Source organism: Lactuca sativa, chromosome 8 (assembly GCF_002870075.4).
Source record: "Lactuca sativa cultivar Salinas chromosome 8, Lsat_Salinas_v11, whole genome shotgun sequence".
Classification (NCBI taxonomy): Eukaryota; Viridiplantae; Streptophyta; class Magnoliopsida; order Asterales; family Asteraceae; genus Lactuca; species Lactuca sativa.
Window position 1 is genome coordinate 176,400,379 of NC_056630.2, and position 9,477 is coordinate 176,409,855.

A 9,477-nucleotide genomic window follows, 5' to 3' on the forward strand; every position below is an offset into this window, starting at 1 on the left:
TCATAATAACAATACTAATTTTAAATATAAGCTATATTAAAATAAGGTAAGCATAACTTACTTACAAGGGGGTTTTAGCTAGGAGTCGGGCTCTGCAGGGGCAGAACTTCGTCGTTGAATCTTTCTAAGAAAGATTCGTGCAGCGTTTCAGCGCTCACCTTACTATACTAAGCTACAGAAAGAGAAGTCGAATCACGAGGGACCGAAATGCTCGGGGGATAAGGAGAGAAAGACTCTTGAATCAAGAGAATGGTGCAAGAAATATGAGAGCCCAAGGCTCTTATTTATACTAATTGAATTTTCAAAAACTACCCTCCATAATTACTTAATGACCTTTTAGTTATATAAACAACTAAACACCCCTCTATAATACTATTATAAATGGATTTAATGATATTTGTACTAAACTAATGTCGAAAGAACTCAACATTAGTCTTATAATGACCGCATCGTCGATACCTTTCTAATGATATATACATATGTATATATATGTGTACGTATACATGATTTATACTTTATTTTAATACGTAAATATGCTATTATAATTTGTAACTCGTTCATACGAACTTCGTTTTTGACGTTCTTTATATCCACGCGTAGGTGAAGACGTACTCTACAACTTTCGTTTAGACTCCGTCGGCTAATTTTGACTTTATTTTTAAAGTTATATTTTTAACAAGCCAGGACAGGATTGGTCTGTTTAAAATCTCATAACTTCTTCATACGAAGTCAGATTTGGGCGTTCTTTTTATCGATGTTCTTAGTTTAACATATTCTACGACTTTCGTTTAGATCACTAAGGCTAACTCTCGCTCTATCGTAAATTCACTATTCACGCTTCCCGGTATCGTGCCGGTTCTGTCGTGAAACTTCGACGGGTCATAACTTCTTCGTTATAACTCGGATTTCGGCGTTCCTTATATGCACGGAAACCTTGAGACATATTCTACAACTTTATGTAGAGATATCGGGATTATCTCACACTTTAATTTTGACGCTCATTTTTATTCTTTATTAATTATACATTTATAATTAAATAATAAACACATATAATTCACATAATACTCAAATATTTCATCTTTATTACTTCAAAAAGAGTTAAAAGAGTTGACCTGGACTATTACATTGACAAAAATGCTTAGCCCTGAAACCCGGGCGTTACAGAAATCCCCATATAACTGATTCCATTAGAATCCTAAATTACTAAAATACCCCCAGAAGTCAAACTTGGTCAACCATGGTCAAAGTAAAGTTAACGGTGAATGTCAACAGTCCATGTTGACCCAACTCGTCGAGTGCAACTTACAGACTCGCCGAGTTCCTTCAGAACTCAGAAAATCGCAAAAAACCGAGTCAACTCGCCGAGTCCACGTAGTGTCTAGAAGATTTGGAAAACCCTAACCAACTCGTCGAGTTGGTTATGCAACTTGTCGATTTGGTTATGCAACTTGTCGAGTTCCTTCAGCCCTTTTCTCATTCAGACGCTTTTAAGTGAAACTAAGGCTCCAAACTATAGATCTAGCCTCCTAGGGTGTAGTTACCACGTAAAGTTGCCAACTTTACATGCATACAAGGCCTCAAGAGGCTAAAAACCCAAAACTAGTTGTGGGAAGAGGTTTAGGGCATGGAGAAAGGCCAAGACTAGATAAAACCGATAACTTTATGACTATGGGGCCCTAGAGGAGTCCAGATCTGAAGTTACAACTTCAAATCATGCTCAACTTCCAAGAATGGATCCAAAGTGGGCTAAAAGACCATAAACTCTTGAATGGAGAGATCTAACAAGAAAATGATCAAGGTAATGACTTTTTACCTTCAAAAGATTGCTACAATTGAGTAGACGTCGGATCTATAAGCTTATTCTCGTTCTAAGCTCCTAAACCTCCAAGTTTCTTGAAGAAATGCACCGAACACAAACTCTTTAGCCTTGTACTGTCACACCCCTAAACCAGAACGACAGAAACGTTCGGGGGCGGAGGACGTCATGTATACTATAATAACAATGCACAATAGTAAAACAAGCAACAACATTCATTGCATTAATAATATAGTTAATACATGTGTGTTCTTTGAGTTGAATGTATGACACCAAAAATGTAAAGCAATAAAAAGAAGAGCCTTGAGTAAACTCCATCTTCTCAAAAACCTGCATGAGTGTACCTGTCTACTAGTTCCCTGAGAATACAAGTTATTTTGAAAAGAGAGTATCAACATTTAAGTTGGTAAGTTCATAATAATTTAGTATTTGATGTTTGTACTTGTTCCATGAAAATGATAGTATGTTCCCCAGAAAATCTCATATTTTCTCTATTTAAATGAAAAGCAGTCTTAGGCCTTAAGATCAAAATGTTTTGTATGTCATTGTACTCTGAAATAGTGTGAGTGTGTGTGTTTCCATAAATGTATGTTTCTTTGATAGAAAATAGTGTATTGCACTAGTATAAACTCCATAGTGTATTGGTACTTGGAAAATAATGGTGGGTAGTCTTATTACTTAAAATAAAACCACTGAAGAAATGTTTGTTTTGTAAACCGATGTGGTTAGTTAATGTTTAATGTGAATGAGATTATAATTGTTGGAACCTGAAAGTGAACCTCTAGCAATCCGAAATCCATTTGTCAATTCTGAAGTCAAGCTAGTTCCGAAGTGAAGCCAGCCCCGAAACTCTTTTGTGTCCAGATCTGTTGTCAAGATGGTGAAGTGAAGATTGAGTGAAGGCATTCCGGAATGAACCTTGTGTCTAGAATGTTTGTTGTTCCGGAATCAATATTTTGTCTTTATGCATTTAATGTAATTTGTCTTTTGTTTGATTTAACTTGTCATAGTACTTAGTTTTATTTGTCAAACTAGGCGAATGTCCACGCGTTGCGCAGAAGCATCTATATAACTGAAATCTTTACATGTTTTTTTAAATATAAGAATAATGTTATTGTTAAATTTGATATACTAATTCGTATACCAAGGAGACATCATATATTGATTATTTTGAAGAGTAAATTACACGAATGGTCCCTATGGTTTGGAGTGATTTGTGCGCTTGGTCCCTAACTTATTTTTTTAACTCGAAAGGTTCCTACTATTTGTTTTTGTTACGCGCTTTGTCCCTAATGTTTGTTTTGTTACACGTTTGGTCTTTGTCTTATCTAAAAGACTATTATTTAAATAGGGAAAAATTATGGGGTAGGTAAGGTAAGGTGAATGGGTGGGGTTGGGGGTGTGTTTATTTAAATAAATTAGAAAATCAAGGGAAAAAAATAGTCTTTTTAGGTAAGACAGGGACCAAGTGCGTAACAAAAACAAATAGTAGGGACCTTCTGAGTTAAAAAAAATAAGTCAGAGACCAAACACGCAAATTACTCTAAACCATGTGGACCATTCATGTAATTTACTCTATTTTGAATTATATGATAATATATACATCTATTAAAACTGCATAATCTCAATCTTTTGAATGACCTCTACTCGCGGGTTACTCATGAATAAAATAAAATATAATATATAGTTTAATGTTTATAACTATAGTTATTATTAATTAATTTTTTAAAATCTTTTTGCTTAACGTTTTAATTTCTATCATTGTAATTATTTAAAACATCAAACAATTTTTTTTAAAGGTAACAATATAAACATTTACATAGAGTTATTTTTAACTATTGTTATTGTAAGTTATTTTAAGCTAATTATTTGAAAACTTTTAACGATTATAAAAATATATTTAGAAAATATTTTAGTTAAATTGATATTACAATTTAGTTTTTGCATTTAGCACTACAATTTATCATTTTTAACTATTCACAAAATATTCTTTAGGTTTTTTAAGTGGAACTGAAATTTATAATGAAGTTGACCTTGTAATGTTATATTTAAATTAACAGTTTAAGTATTTTGTCCAAACTGTTCAAAAGTTGTAGCTTTAAATTGATAATGGTTTACATACAACAACATATTAAATCTAATAAATTAAGTATAATATGTTAAAAGTTAAAGACATAACTTTATAAGTAGAAGTAAAAATATTATTTTAATATTGAAATTTAGTTTATTTATGATTACACTTTAGGTTTGATACTTATTTAACCTTATTAATCAACTTATAATCATTATTAAAAAGACACTACAATTTATCACTTTTAACTATTTACAAAATATTTTTTAGGTTGTTTAAGTTGAACTAAAATTTATATTTAAGTTGATCCTATAAGGTTATATTTAAATTAACAATTTAAGTATTCTATACAAATTGTTCAAAAGTTGTAGCTTTAAAATGATAATGGTTTACATACAACAACATATTAGACCTAATAATTTAAGTATAATATGTTATATGTTAAAAACATAACTTTATAAGTAGAAGAAAATATATTCTTTTAATATTGAAATTTAGGTTTTATATGATTACACTTTAGGTTTTATATTTATTTACCTTATTAACCAACTTATAATCATTATTAGATATGTTATTTTAATATTGAAATTTTGTTTATATATGATTACACTTTAGGTTTTATATTTATTTAACCATATTAACCAATTTATAATTATTATTAGAAAGAAATTGAAAAGTCATGAGAGTTTCAAATGAATGTGGTGAATGGAAAAATGAAGGGGAGTTTCAAATGAATGTGGTGAAAGGAAAAATGCTAGCTTTATAAGTATATAATGACACGGATATTCAGAGTGTCTGTGACATTCCCATCTTCACGGCCAGAAAAGACCAATTTTGTTTATGCTTTGTTTGAAAATCAGAGTAACATTTTAAATAAAAGTGTTGCGGAATTTGTCCCAAAACAAATATGATAAAGATTTATCAAAAGCATTTCCAAGGAAATGTATTTCATTAAAAGACTTAGGATGTCATGTTCGATACAGATTAAAAACATAAACAGTACAACATAAGCCTTACTACATTATTTCGTATCTATAGGCCTATATCCGTAATCCCTCATCCAAAACATCACATCTATGCTCATGCGCCACTACCTGTAATACAAGAAACTGAGTGGGTCAAGCTGGGGAGCCTGGTGGGCACATAGGGTTTTCAACCCATAATAAATAAGTTTATTAATTTCATCAATCAACAATAACCCGATTACCCATTCCCGTTATCCTCACTCTACGTCCCTAAACACCTATCATAAGGGACCTAGCCTAAGGATCATCATCAGGATGGACACTACTGCTAAGGGGATTCCTCAACAATATATGTCCTAAAGGCAACCATGTGGGGGATGGAGTACACCGGTGAACACATCGTTCACAAACACCTACAGGTTGCGAGCCTGCTAGTGTTCCACTGGACTGTCTAGAAGAGTCTGTGGTTGTCATCCATACTCCGCTAGATGACATAATCAACAACATCAACATCAAGGCCTCTCATCATTTTATCACACATCACCTATTACATCTACCCATGTTTTACCCCAACATTTTCGTAGATATAAAATACATATACAGTTTAAATCATTGAAAACATGTATAACAATGTTCATCCATCATAGATAGCAAGTATTCAGATAATATGCACATATAACACATAATTTATATAAAATACTTCATATCTATGTGTAAGCTGAAAGTAACTATGCACTCACCTGGTAAGGTGGTGACTCGGCACTCGGACAACACTTCGTTACTTCTTAAAACAATTTTTCCTTGACCAAAACCTAGTATTAATACCACTAGAGTTTAGTTTTAACGTTAATCGCGACTAATTAATAGTCTAGCTATTATTACTATTATATAAGCGTTAAATAACACTCAATATAACTCATAATAATAGCCCAAATAATTATTTTAAGGTCCTAATAATGTTATTATAATTAAATAAAAGCTATATTAAATATAGTATAGGCGTAACTCACTTACAGCGGGTTTTTATTAAAAACTGGGCTTCGCTGGAGCAGTGTTTCCGAGCTGAAAGCTTTTCTTCTCGGAGTCGTCGGGCGCTCCAGGGCCTTCTTCTCGTGATAGGGAGGTTCCCTAGACTTGGGAGGGGTTTAGGGAGGTTAGAGAGAAGTTAGAGAGAGAAAGAAAGGTTTGAAGGTGTGAGTAAATTATGAAGAGTTCATCTCTTATTTATAGGAAGTGTATAGTAAAGTAGTCTCCAAGCTTCGTCCGTAAATTTTGCATACGAGCTCCGTTTTTGTCTGTCTTTTTACCGTTGAGTTCCTATTAATGAGATCTTCAACTTTCATTTAGACCTCGTTGGCTAATTCTCATTCTATCTCGGATTTACAAAACTGTATCGAATTCGCCGCGCTCGAAAAGTAGAGACTAAGCTTCGTCCATAACTTTCGCATACGAGCTCCGTTTTTGTCTGTCTTTTTACCGTTGAGTTCCTATTAATGAGATCTTTAACTCTCATTTAGACCTCGTTGGCTAATTCTCATTCTATCTCGGATTTACAAAACTATATTGAATTCGTCGCGCTCGAAAAGTAGGGACTAAGCTTCATCTATAACTTTCGCATACGAGCTCTATTATCGATGTTCTTTATATCCACACATTGTTATTTACAAGTACTACAACTTTCATTTAGGTCGCGTAAGCCAAAAACCGCTCGAACTAAAATTCGAGTTTCGGGCTGTACACTACTAAGCCGAAACTTCGAAAAATCATAACTTCCTCATACGAAGTCAGATTTGGGCGTCCTTTTTACGGATTTTCTCGGTTTAACATACTCTACAACTTTGGTTTATATCACTAAGGCTAAAAAGTCTTCTATCATAAATTCACTTCTTACGTCTCCCGGTGCCGTGCCGGTTTTGCCGTAAAACTTCGACGGGCCATAACTTCTTCATTATAACTCGGATTTCGGCGTTCTTTATATCCCCAGAATCCTTGTTTTGACCACTACAACTTTATATAAAGATATCAAGTTTATCTCACACTTTAATTTTGACGCTTATTTTTATTCTTTATTAATTATACATTTATAATTAAATAATAAGCACATAAATACACATAATTCACATAATACTCAAATATTTCATCTTTATTACTTCAAAAAGAGTTACAATAGTTGACCTAGACTATTACATTGTCAACAATGCTTAGCCCTGAAACCCGGGCGTTACAGTGTCAGATGTAACTCTTTTATCCAATCCTTTGATTGTAATAGGTTAGTACCATGTTTCATGTACTCATTCAATGTTGAATAAATTGATGGATTATTCAAACCTTTGAGCAATATCCAAGTTACTTCATCTTTCTGAATATTCTCTTAAACATTCTTCTTGTTCTTCATTTATTATCTTTACCTTTGTAACGCCCGCAAATCCGGGCTAGTCAATTTAGAGGCAATAGGGGTCGAAAACGACTTTTCGACAAAAGATTATTTAGAATAAATAATCTTAACCAAGTTGTGGAATATGTCACAGGGTTTCCGTACATATAAGGAACGCCGAAATCCGAGTTATAACGAAGAAGTTATGGCCCGTCGAAGTTTTACGGCAAAACCGGCACGACACCGGAAGCGTAAATAGTCAATTTACGATAGAGCGAGATTTAGCCTTAGCGATCTAAACAAAAGTCGTAGAATATGTTAAACTAAGAACATCGATAAAAAGAACGCCCAAATCTGACTTCGTATGAAGAAGTTATGATTTTTCGAAGTTTCGGACTAGTAGTGTACAGCCCAAAATTCGAATATTAGATCGAGCGGGTTTTAGCCGACACGACCTGAACGAGAATCGAAGATCTCGTTAAGAGTAGCGTAACGAGAAAAAGATGGGCAAAAACGGATGTCGGATGAAGAAGTTATGAGGATTTAACGGACCAATCCTGTCTCGGCCCGTTAATAATATAAAATTTAAAATCGAGCCAAAATTAGCCGACAGATTCTAAACGAAAGTTGTAGAGTACGTTCCCGCCTTCGCGTGGATATAAAGAACGTCAAAAACGGAGCTCGTATCCGAAAGTTATGATTTTTAGAAGTCGAGAATCCAATTTGCGAAGGTTGATAAAGAACTGATGACGTGGCGCTTTGTGGGCCGTCCATCGCTGATCAGATCTCGCTTCGGATGAAGAACACGTCGCCCTCGCTTACGCCCCGCGTCCGAAGCCAGTACGCACCGCGTACCCTCGCCCTTATCTCTTCCGGAGTGCAAGCCAGCTGGTCCGAGGTGGCGCCCTTATCCGATGGTTACGCCCCGCGTAGGTCCGAGGTACGCCCAGCGTACCGAGGCCTCGCAGGGCTATAAAAAGGGGCCGAGATTTCTTCATTCTTCACACCATTTTTCACTTCTCTCTCTACATATTTTCTCTCTCTAAGTGCTATAAACCCCCCTAAGCCCTAGTTAAACCCCTAGCACCCTAGGGAAGCCCCGAGGCTCCCGGAGTCCCGAGAAAAAGGAGTTTTTCGGTTTCGAAACGCTGCTCCAATTAAGTTCCGGTTTTCGATAAAATTCGCTGTAAGTGTGCTACGCTTACGTAATTTTTAATATAGCTTTCAAATAATTATAGGAATGTTCTTAGGTCCTTAAAATAATTATTTAGGCTATTATTATGAGTTATATCGAGTATTATTAACGCTGAATAATACTCTGACTAATTAATTTGTCGCGGTTATCGTTAAACTAAACCCTAGTGGTATCGATACTAGGTTTTATCGAAGGAATATCGTTTTGAGAGTATCGAAGCGCTGTCCGAGTGCTGAGTCACCACCTACTCAGGTGAGTGCATAGTCCCTTTCATCTTACACATAGATATGAAGTATTTTAATATAAATTACGTGCTATGTGTGCATATTGTTTGAATACTTGTTGTCTATGCTGGATGAATGATTTATACATGTTTTAAATGATTTAAACTGTATATTTATTTTATATCTACAAATATGTTGGGATAAAACATGGGTAGATGAAATAGTTGGTGAGTGATGAAATAAAATAATGAGAGATAGGTGATGATAGGAAGGTGATGATAGATAGGTGATTATGAATCGGTGATGTAGGATACTACTACCTTGTCCGACAATTTGGAGATGTAGTCATCTACCAGAGTATGGATGGCGACCACGGACTATTATAGACAACCCCGTGGAAACACCAGCAGGCTAGTAACCTGTAGGTGATGAATTACGAGTTCAGGCGATGTTGTAACTACGTATTCATGCGATGATAGTCTAACCCTTATTATGAATTACGAGTCCAGGCGATGTTGTGGCTACGTATTCATGCGATGATAGACTAATCCTTATCATGATTTACAAGTCCAGGTGATGTTGTGGCTGCGTAATCATGCGATGATACCTTAACTCTTGCTAGACACATATTGAGGGAGTAATCCCCGGATTAGTATTGTCTATGCAATGTAGGCGATGATCCTTAGATAAAATTCGTAGGAACAATCATATAAGGAAATACGATGTAAGGAGATGAGAAGTAAATATGATATAGGAGATGACCCTTGAGATAATATCTTTAGGGAAGACTAAAAGAAGATAATGGGGATGGGTAATTGGGTTGATTGTTTGA